The sequence below is a fragment of the Ascaphus truei genome, chromosome 1 (genome assembly GCF_040206685.1).
Source record: "Ascaphus truei isolate aAscTru1 chromosome 1, aAscTru1.hap1, whole genome shotgun sequence".
NCBI classification, from domain to species: Eukaryota; Metazoa; Chordata; class Amphibia; order Anura; family Ascaphidae; genus Ascaphus; species Ascaphus truei.
In genome coordinates this window covers 78169674-78181765 of record NC_134483.1, presented here as the reverse complement: position 1 = coordinate 78181765, position 12092 = coordinate 78169674, and positions in this window count along the sequence as shown.

Sequence of the window (12092 nt, the reverse complement as noted above, 5' to 3'; positions counted from 1 at the left end):
TTACCTGCAGTTATTTGTATTAGGGGATTATTTTGTTTCATTAATAGTCATTATAGGTAGTAGTCCCTGTATAGTCTGGCATTACACTACATTATCATCGATTAAAGGCGAGTGCACACAATTGGGTCCCTAGGCTTTGCCCCATCTTCGGTGACATAGCTTGCATCTACAGTATTTATATTTCATATGTTGTTATATTGTTGTAATTTTTTTTTAGCAGCACAATAAATTATGTTTTAATACTTATTTTCTTAATTTAACAAGATATATAAAAAAAAAACTTAACTCCCTCCAACCCACCCTTACCTCAGTACCTCCCTTAACTAACTCTCTCACTCTCTCTCTAAACTATAGAGCTAGGATGGGGACCTCTTACTCATGCAGGAGCTGGAGGAAGGGTCAGGTTTAACGAGGGAGGTTAATCTCAAAACTGTAGGAGCTTTTAAGTTTGCATTAAGCAGTGGGTGAGATAGGTCAGGGTTGGACAATGTTAAGTGAAAGAGGGGACCACTGACAGAGGCTTATTAAGGTATTTTTGGTGACTACTACAGTACTGACACACAGGTAAATAGCAATCAATCATTCCATTATATTGAAAATTCAAGTTATTACACTCCCCCCCTCACAACAACATACTCCTCCCACACAGCTACAATGTACCCCCCACCCACAACTACCTCCCTCCAAAGCAACATCCTCACCCCCAAAAGCACATGACCCTCCACCACGCATAACCACACTTCCACAACAACACCCTCACCATCCACCACAACACACTTCCACTCCCCTCGCAACAACACACTCACCCCCCACAACATGAGGACTGACTGGCCCAGTCTTCCTGGGATTGTGCTGGATAGCTGTCCCTGTTTAGAACTTGTTGGGGAAAGGTGTAAATTCTTATATTACTAACTGTACAGTAGAAAACATTTACTGTATGCATTCAAACTAAAGATTGTTGTTAAACTATATTCAGTTCTATTGCACTTTGTATGGATCACTACTTGACATATCTACTCTTTTCTGATTAGTCACCTCAGCCACCGCAGATACACTTTGTCCTCTGTTATTTGCTACCTACAAATGGTAATACAGATAAAAATATGTCAACAGCACCATCTCAAAAAGATACACCTACAAAATGAAAATTTAAAACACCTGTCTCAATTGCCCACAAGGTCCACTTTGACCCCATTCAGGCTTGGCCTTAAATTGTACCTACAATGTATGATGGGCCATTGGTCAAATATAACCTTAAAAAATGTGCACTGCACTACTCCAAATTCTCCCTAAACAATACGGAAACATACTTTTAATACACAAGTTCACAATAACTGATCCAGATAATGGCACTGACACTAAACCTACTGAGGACACTTACCAACCAGAGGTGGCCACCATGAAAGCCCAAGACTGACTCGTACACCCATTTATTGCATTCGTCACCAAGGTAGGGGTGATGGACCGCAAGCATCTCCGATTCTCATGGTGCAGCAGCAGCTACTTCTGCCATGTTCTTGTTTTGTTTTAGTTCATGTTTGTGGTTGGAGACAGCACATGCACTAGTTTTAGTGAATTTAAAGGGACTAACACGTCATATAAAATTGAATGACAATATGCTGTAGTTAATACTGCTTAGTGGGAGATGATGGGCTTTGGTTATTTTTTTTGTTAATTTATACATGTTACATAATTTAACTATAATAAGCAAGAATATGTTATATTGTTGTACTGTACATTATTGTTTATCATACAATAAATCATTTTTTACTACTTGTTGTTCATATGAACTTCAACATTACACAGAAAAAAAATACGTTTCTATAAAATAACTAACAAAACACAGAACCCCAGCAAGCTCTATTTGGGAACCCCTGAGCCCCCACAAAATATATATGTATATAAGTGTCAAAAAGGAGAGCTATTGAGCGTGGCAAATGTATACAACAAGCAACAGAGAAGCCCAAAGCTACATCCAATATGACAAAAATACACAGTAAAATACTTATATAGTCTCTTGGAAAAGGGTCATTTAGTTTAACCCTTTGGCCAGAGCATTGTAAGCCTGTGAGCCACGACAAAGCAGACCCAGTTCACAGGTCTTAACACTACCAGATAAAATTCTAATATACCTCTATTAGGTAGTTAACGGTGTTGTTTATTAACTTATCTTCAGCTGTTTCAGCATTGGGCTTCTCAGTTACTTGTTGTATAAAGTTGCCACGCTCAATAGCTCTCCTTTTTGACACTTATATACATATATATTTTATGGGGGTTCCTAAAAGAGCTTGCTAGGGTTCTGTGTGTTGTTTGTTTGCTTATTTTCAGCTGTCTCAGCTGTTAGAGGTTAGTGGCTCCTCCTTCGCAGGGTTTTTAGATCACCCCTCCCCACTTCCCAAGTCAGCAGGTCTTTTTCATTCTACTGTATATAGATCCATGTTGGTCTTTCTCCCTCCTAATAGAGGTAAATGAGAATTTTAATCCTAATAGAGGTATATTAGTATTTTATCTGTGTTATCTGTAGTGTTAGGACTTGTGAACTGGGTCTGCCTTGTCGTGGCTCACAGGCTTATAATGCTTTGGCAAAGGGTTAAACTAAATGACCCTTTTTGAAGAGAATATATAAGTATTTTACTGTGTATTTTTGTCATATTGGATGTACTGTAGCATTGTGCTTCTGTGTTGCTTGTTGTTTTTATAAAATGAAACAAAGTAACTTAAAAAAAAAAACTTAACTCCCACCTATCCTTAACTCTCTCCAACCCTTAACTCCCTCATTCTAAATTACGGGGCCCTTTTATTACCTGGTGGACTTGCTGGACTGGGTGGGGACCTCTTCCTCATGCCAGAGCTGTAGGAGGGGTCAGGCTTCACATAGGAGATGGATGGAGCCTCCTCATCACGCTTAAGGAGTAAGATACAGAATTCTGGTTGAATTGTCTACATTTGATACACTGACAGTACTGTAAATAGCACTTAGTACAACACACTGGCAATGATACTCACAAGATCAGTAAATAATATACCACTCCCCATCCAGCCCCTCATAATTGCTATCCCTCTCCTCCAGCTATCATGGAGGCCATCCAGCCGGTGCCAAGGAGACAATACATGCTCCTCCATCAGATCACTCAGTCTGAGCAGGAGCATGTTACCTCGGCCAGTGTCCCTCTACAAAACACATATTAATTTACAGTTTAAAGAATAGAGTATATTGTATATATAATTTGTAAATAAACACAACATCAAATTATTAGAGTTAATATCCATATTCACACTTGTTCTGTAGGGTAAACTACCATTTACAGTATATGCCGTCCATATAATCCGACAGGAATTACCACTGCAGGAATATGGGGATGATCCATGGGGTCCAGGCAGGATAAGTGGGGTGTCCTGTGCCTGCCATCTTAGAAATTATTGGACATTTCTAGCAGTGGGGCAGTAAATTGTTGCTCTTAGTTAAACAGGTATAGTATAAACAAAGTGACAGAGGTGTTGAATAACCTTAAAGAAATAGTGTCTTATACAAAGCTGTCTCCATTTTTCCCACTGTCTGGGTGTCCCCTCTATGAAAAAAATGATGTGTCTTATGTTTAAAAGGTACAGTACAATAGAGAAATATAATTTATTCTACACCGGAACAATTGTCCACCATTGAAATCAGTTAAAATACAGTATAAAAACACCTGTTATGTTCTTGTTCTATTCAATAGGTTTGCCATGGGCATGGACAAATATATTCACTATGTAATTTGCTAGACACATACTGAAATACAATAAAATAAATAAAACCCACAAAGCACAGAACTTGATTCCACTGTCATCGTGCAACTGTACCACAGTGCACAAAGTGTTAATGCGGGGGGAATCTTGTGTCTTGTCATGGTACTGAGGACAGCAAGTCTGTAAATAATGGCTTAATGCCTACAAGCGGACTCCTTGCCCTTTAAAAAAACAAGCAACAACAAATAACCGCTCAAAACTGGCCATTAAAAAACTGTCACAAGAGAGGGAAAATGTATCAGAAGAAGATAATGAATCAATGGAAGAAAGAATATAATGACAGCATTTACCAGAGGTGTGCCACTGGAGTGAAAGGCAGGGATGAGCTGCACAGTGCGAGTGAGCAGAAGTAAAGTGGCTAACAGACTACAGTGGATTCAGCTGGGAACAGCTGTGAGAACAATCCGAATCTACCAAGTGCTGCGACTCTCTTAGAACTCACAGAGAAACACAAGTTGAGTCATTATATTCTTTCTACTTTTGAGACATTAGAAATTCTCTCTACCACTGTATTTTCCCAATCAAACATTAACTACCTTAAATTCATAATTTGCAAAGAGATAACCATGATGGTCTCTTTCCTACCGGAGAGATTGTTTACCATCAGCTGAATTCCCATATTATCCATAATCCAAGAGCAAAATCAAACAAATAAACTTCACATAAATGTTAAACTTTTAGAGCCAAATTCAAAACATTAGGGCCCTTGCTTAGCTTTACTTCATACAAAGATGTCCCTAGATATCAAATGACTACTTAAAACCATACTTTTTGTCAGTGACGGAAAAAGTCACTGTAAGTATAATGTTATGTTCTTATTATTATTGCTAGAGTGATGCGATTATTTACATAAGGCTGGTGAACAATCTGTTTTTATTTTATTTCATGCCATTCATACTAGATTTTGCAATGTGAAAAAACTTATAAGGATTGGGTCTCTTATGATTTGTTGTCTTTTTGTAATTGTTTAGAGAATACAATGTCCTCTACTTAAATTGGTTTCATCTTTTTAAGTTCACTTGAAATGTTTCTTACTTTGTGTTTCATAATTCCCAGATCCAAACTGATCTCAACTATACAATTTCTATTACATTTGAAACTTTTGTTTTGATTAAAATAAAATTTACTCCTTCCCATGCTGCATATTTTATGTCACCTCACATTAATGTACATAGTATTATTCTTTGATCATAAGTGAAAAAGAATAGAACAGTTTCTGATGGGTAAACATTAGATTACATCCTAATAAAACCATTTGTCTTCCAGCAATTCAATTTAGAATAGTGAAGTTATATTTTTTACCATGTCCCTGAAAAGTTTGGCATGCATATACATATGTTATCCATCAGTTATTATCTCCACTGCCATGTGAGCTGCATAATAAAGTTTGCCTTTACATATTTTTATTTTCTCAACTTCCTTCAGTACTAAATAGTTTTAATTCACAGATTTATCTTACTAATATATTGTTCTCTTGTGTTTAACTTTTAACAATTGTACCTGCAGTATGCCTGTACATGAATTAAGGCTATAGATTAAAAGCTACAGTGTACTGTATGAGTTCTCAACTGTGTATTGTTCTTCGTAAGTTTCCTAGTCTTAACAATTGTATTACAAGCCCTCCATTGTGTGTACAGTATTTGTAATGCCAATATCCTTCCGAGCTTTAAGGTAAGAAAGAGTCTTCTTTTATGCTGGGGTGATTTTGCATACTACGTTTACTCATTCTACTTTCTGCAAAGATAAATAGGACACGTTAAATATGTTACTAAGTATGAAAAATCTCACTAGAATAGTTTACTATAGCAATGGGTTAAAAATGTGTTTTAACTATAAAAAATCCCCCCACCACACCCTCCAAACCGAGAGCAGTGAGAGAGAAAATGTCTCCAGTTGTATGCACACTTAACCTATGGCTTAAATAATTATCCATACAAAGTCCCCTGGTATATCATTATCAAAAGGGATAAAGAATCATGCACATATGAATCATAGGACATATTGAGTGCCGTTTGATTTGAGTGATTTTGGTCTGAGATAATGGGATATAGCAATTCCCCTTTACAGGTTGATATACTGTATGAGGAGGTAAAAAGGTATATATTTTTAAGGAGTACAATAATACAAAATATAGGAAATCACCAAGCTGATTAATAAACTAAATGTGCTGTTGATATACATTGTTAACATTATCCTATCCAAGAGGCAGACCAGAGTCATATGCAGTTACTGAGTTTTCTGCAGTGATAAATAGTAACAATTTATTACAATATAATATTTAAATCCAGACATTTCCTATATTTTTTCATGACAAAAACACACACCGTTTCTCTCCCACATTCTTGCCCCCCTCCATCCATATCTTCCCTCCTCCATCTCTCTTTGTCCCTCCTCGCTCCATCTCCAAGCCCCCCACCTCGTCACAGCATCCCACCTCCTCACAGCACCTCTTTTCCTCACAGCTCCCCTTCTTTTCACATCCCCCCTCCTCCGCACAGACCTGGCCTCCTCCTCACAGCCTCCTTCTTAATGCCCCCTTTTCCTCCTTACAGCAGAGGGCAGTGGTGGAGCTCAGCATACACTAGAACTGGTATTTGAATTTCGGGTCATACCACTGGGGCGGGCTACACCATTGCCCTTTGCTGTTGCCACAATGGTCCTACTCTGCAGCCAAATCCCCTGACTTCTTCCATCCTTGTCCTCTCATCGCTGTCGGTCGACCACCATCCCTGAATTGCCTGTTGCCTTAAATATGGGACAATTATGTGCCCTGAAATACACTTCAGTGACAATGAGACAATTAATTGAAATAGGGGACAATCCCGTACATACAGTACATATGGTAACCCTAAAAATATATCATTTAGAAACTGCAATAGTGAGGCTTATTTAGGAAATAGTTACTGTACAGTATATCAGACTATTGCCACTGTTAATATTGTTAGCTTTTATATAATCAATGTATCATATTCGTTCTGTGGTTTACCAGACATTGGGGTATATTCTATTAGCTGCAAGTTGTGTATATTAATGTGGAAAGAGCACTTAACTCTCAGATTTCTAGGTTTGGAAGTTTTTCAGTACAATCCATGCAGAAAAGGCTTTTTTAGAAGTGATTTCATTTTGGTTCTGCAAATGCAATGTTCAAATAGGCTCAAACTCACTGGAATCCTAGAAGTTCTGTTACTTGCAAAGAGCTAAACCGCTTCAAACAATTAGCATTTTTAGAGTGAGAGAACGACAGAGACATGAGTTTTAGCCACATCCCACACCTCATAAATTATTTACTTGAGACCATTATTGACAATTCTAAGGCCCCTTTTGGTGAAAGGGGTACTGGTGCCAGGTCCAACAGGACCAGAACCCATACCTCTTCTATTCTGGGCAGCAGTTCTAGTATTCGACTAAATTAGATGCTGTGAGGGTGGAGTAGCTTGGAACCACTCAAGATGGCTGTTTTGTTATAGCATCTGGGGTCTGTGACAGGGCCTTTCCCCAGTTTAAAAAGGCAGCAAACCTAAAGCCTGTCGGTAGCTGATGAGGCCAGCAAGGAGCTGGTTCATAGCAGATAGTCAATTAATCCATCCCCACCTGGCTCCTCAAGCAGGTTTAAAGATGTGCTGCACAAACTACACAGGGTTCTCTAGCACAGAAGGACTGTGCTGCCAAAGAGACCAAGAGGAGCAGATCTCTCTAGCCCAGAAGGATTGTGCTGCCAGAGAGAGATCCCAGGGAACCAGACACACTTTTCCAGGGCACAACAGACCCTAGAACCCACCAGAGGGTGCACTCACCAGACACCAACCCAGACCTGGACCGATATAAAGAGCTGCCTGCTTATAGGTATCTCTTTGGACTTTGGAGTCAGAGGTTAATAAGAGGCCTAGCCTCCCAGCCCTTTAGATAGTGAGTTAGCCCTTTCTTATTTTTTGCATATTCCTTGAGAAAGCATCCTAGCGTTATGTAATGCGTGGCAGGATTGTTTGGTTTTTAAACATGTATTTGTTTTAATAATGCCTTTCTTTTTCAGGTCAGGTTCCTGCGTTCCAGTTTTTGGTCCAGCTGCAGTCCTCCTTTATTTTGTCTACTTTCTACCACTCGAATCAATGCATATAGGGGCGGTCTTTTATCCATCGGATTCCAGCTGCATTCATGCGACTCTATTAACAGCTGCAAGCAGCAATATAGGAATTCCATGGCACCAGAGATCTAGAGACTCACAAGGGGGTAATTGCCCTCGATATAATATATGTCGTTGGCTGGTGACCTCCTTTCTTGAAGGATAACTACATAACCTCAAGTCTCAACCCATGATATCTACATTGCTACATATGCAGCATTACGGTCGGTCGCGCTAGCCTCACGAAATCCGCTATTGGTATGTTTTTTATTCCTGTGTGCTCATGGAGTGCCAGTAAAGAGACTAATGGCCAATCAGGATAAACACAGATGGGGGTCTCTGCTTCTGAATGGGACTCCCACTGTGTGAATCCTACCAGACTGCATCAGTCTGGAAGAGACACGCAGTAAGATGGAGACTGAATCAGTCACTTTCACTGCACACCTCTAACAGGTGATCGTGCTGCTTTAATTTTATTTTAATTACACAGTATTAAAGCAGGGGGTCTCTTGAGCTGAACTGGATTAATTTCAGCCTTGGGGACACTCTGTTTCCCGAATTACAGGCTCTGGTATGTGGTGCCAGTATCTCCCTGAATTGTTTAAATGTCCCGGTCACGTGACAAGTTAGACTTTAAACATGGTGGAGATGCCGGAACCCCATACCGGGGCCTGTAAATAAGGAAGCAGGTGGTCCCCAAGACTGAAATTAATGTGGTTCATCTCCGGAGACCCCCTGCTTCAATACTGTGTAATTAAAATAAAATAAATGCAGCTTCATTACATAGCAGCTAGCTACTAAGGTAATGAAGGGGTTAAGCCAGAGTATCTATTTATTAGGGGTAGAGGGGATGTGTGAAGGGGTAGTTTCCCCAGGGTGGGTGATTAGGCCTACTGAGAATGTTGTGGAAGGGGTTAACCCCTTCATGACCTTAGCGGTAGTAACTGTTATGGAGGGTTTATCCCCTCACACTACCCACCTGAAATGCCTACCCACCCAATCTGGGGAAACTACCCCAAATAAACATTCAAATGCAATACAAACACCAATACTAGCCTAAACACTCATTGATTGCCAGTTTGGTTATCTATACCTTCAAGGGGAGCAAAGATAACCCCAATAACAATAAATGGGCACCCTACTACCCACCCTCTCAGCCCCCAACAACATCCCCCCCAAACACATACAGTACAGTAATGGGCAAAATCCCTATTATCCAGATCTGGATAGTAGCGCATTTGGTCATTAAAAAATAAAACATTACCAAAACATTACCCAGCCAACATATAGTAAATAAAAGTTGTACTTACTCCTGCTAGGAAGAAGGTCACCCTCATCTTCAGTGGGCACCGACAGTAATAATAAAAAAATAACTACTGTACCTGTAACCCCTTAATCCCCTTAGCGGTTATTAACTGCTATGGTAATTAAGGGGTAACCCCCACTCCCACTAACCACCTGGGAGGCTTAACCACTCTCCCCGGGGCAACTATCCCCATCCCCCAACCCATTAATTCACAGTAGTAAACCATTCCCATAATATGGGCATAGATTGCCACAATGGCAATGAATGGGCAACCTAAACATGAAAAAGAACCACAAAATACATTACATTTAAATTAAAAAAAAAAACGATTTTATTCTAAATAGCTAATAAAACTGTATATGTTGTATCAGCTTATTTTACATTGAAAAGAACATTATTTACTTTATCTTGAATTTACTCAATATAGGCTTTTCTGTTTAATGACCCTTTTTAAAAAGGGTATTTTTAAGCTTTTTTTATGCACTGTACATGAATATTACCAAACTCTCAAAGGGCATCCTCTTCATAAACATTACATTGGTGCACTAATTAACTAAAATGTAGGCTTGGCACTGATATAATTAAGAAGATTAAATACTTACTTTGCATATGCAACAAAACAAGAAATATAAAGCAAAAGGGGACAGATTATCTCTTAATGTGTTACCAACCATCTGGATTGTTTTCTAAATGTAATATAGCATGCATGAATGGGAAGGTTGGCTTGAGCACTGGTTAAATTCCAACTGAGTTCTTCCATCAGAGTTTTACTGTTGTATCAGGAGTTATTGCTTCATTGTCTCACGCATGTTATAAAAGCTTAAAGTTAAAGGGAACAAAAAGGAGTCAAAACTATATATCCTAAATGTAATTTATTAATAGATTATAGTAATTATAAAGCAGCTTATTCTAAATATGCAGAGGCCTCAATTTTGTATTATGTTTAAAATGCACTAATGACATATGGGTCTATGATCAAGAAAGTGGTCTACGCTGAGGCATTTGCCTTACAAAAATAGCATTTTTTCTGTCTGAAATGTGACATATCAATTAAGAGTATTTCTACTCATATCGAAAATTGGCACATGCTATGCTAGTGTTATTTGCTAAAAAATAAATAAAATACTTACACCACTTTTAAGGTGATGGGAAAAAACGTACGCATAAGAGAGTGAAAAACAGTAATGTACGCACACATTTCCCAACCACATACATTTGAGCCAATATGCAAATGTAACTCCACCCTAACTGCTCATCATGCCGCAGACAAAGTCAGACATACCCCGTAAATCCATCAACTAAGAATAATACCTAGATGCTGCTTAGCACAGGTATATTTCAGTACAAGGTGAGACAAAATAATGATTTTGCGACTTCCGTTAAGGTGCCAGGGAAGTAACATACCTGATCGAGAGCTCTGCTGTTTCCCCGAAGGGATATCGCAGTATCAGCAACAAATCGGCAAGATTTTAACCCCTGATTAACACCGCCAGTATATGGAGAAATATTTCCCCACAAATAACTATATTGCTCCCATACAACAATGACTTGACAAAAAGGGAAAAGGAGGAAAGAATCTCCCAAGATACTGCACCGACACACTTTATTCGAGAAAATACCCAGTATGTACCTGGCAGATACCTGGAATGCGCCGCTCCTCACCTCTGACAAGCCCCGTTGCGTTTGCCTTCCCAGCCTGGGTTCATGCCTGGCTGACGGGCGGCTGATCTGTTAAATGATAATGATTAGGATTTAATAGGCTGCAATGCTTCGCGTGTCTACCAGATGGCATAAATTCATGAATTGTAATGCAGTATATATATATATACTGTGCAGTATTGCAGCCAGCGGGAATAAAATGCTTCAATCCCTGCCTGGAAAATACCTCAATGCACTCGGGCAGAAAACAGTCACAAACCTTAATACACCCGGGTATACCCGAATTCGTGGGACTAGCCGAGCTCGAATAAAGTGTGTCGCCAGTGTAGCTGACAGCCTTGAGGAAGGGGAAATGAATGGAGAAGGTAATTGACCTGACAAAAATCCACAACCACATTGCTCCTAATATGACACAATTGCCAAAGCAGTCAGAAGAGCTCATTCCAAAACTAGAGCGCAACAAGGAAAGAAAAAAAATCAATAGATTCATGTGAAAATGTACTTACAGCTCATACAGTATATCCAGAGTAGAAAAAGTGGACACCAGTATAATCAATGTTGAGTATGACCGGGTATATATACAGCAATCTCTGGAGAATCTGCAAAAGAAAAATAACGTTTTGGAAGAGAAACTACTGTAGATGACCTAGAAAACCAGTCTACACCAAATAAAATCCAAATAATAGAATTCCCAGAAACCCTAAAGCAGAACTAACTGATGGGATTTTGTGAAATTGCTACCGGAAAATCTTGGATTACCAAGAGAGGAATGTCTCATAATAGTTGAAAGTATTAACAGAGTGGGGCCAATGAGACCAGATCAAAATAATCAACCAAGACTCAAAATAGCAAAGCTATTGAACTTCTATTACAAATTAAAACTTCTAAGAGCAAACCAGGAGTCTGAACGTCTGCTACATGAAGAAAAACATAATAATGTTGTTTCAAGACTACTCTATCACAGCCTCCCAGAAGCAGAGGGAGTTTAGCAGGGTGTACACAACCCTATTCAAACAGAAAAGGAAATTCTGTACAATGACTTACTCACAAAGTTGACCACTTGGGCTAATACGTGGTTAATATTTATGGTCGTTTACATTAAATAATATTTTAATCACCTATTTCAGGCTGTTTTACAATACACTGACTATTATAAACACAGGCAAAATGGGACTAGTGAAAGCCAGGGTTGGTGGTAAGAAAATTACATTATTTTTGGCA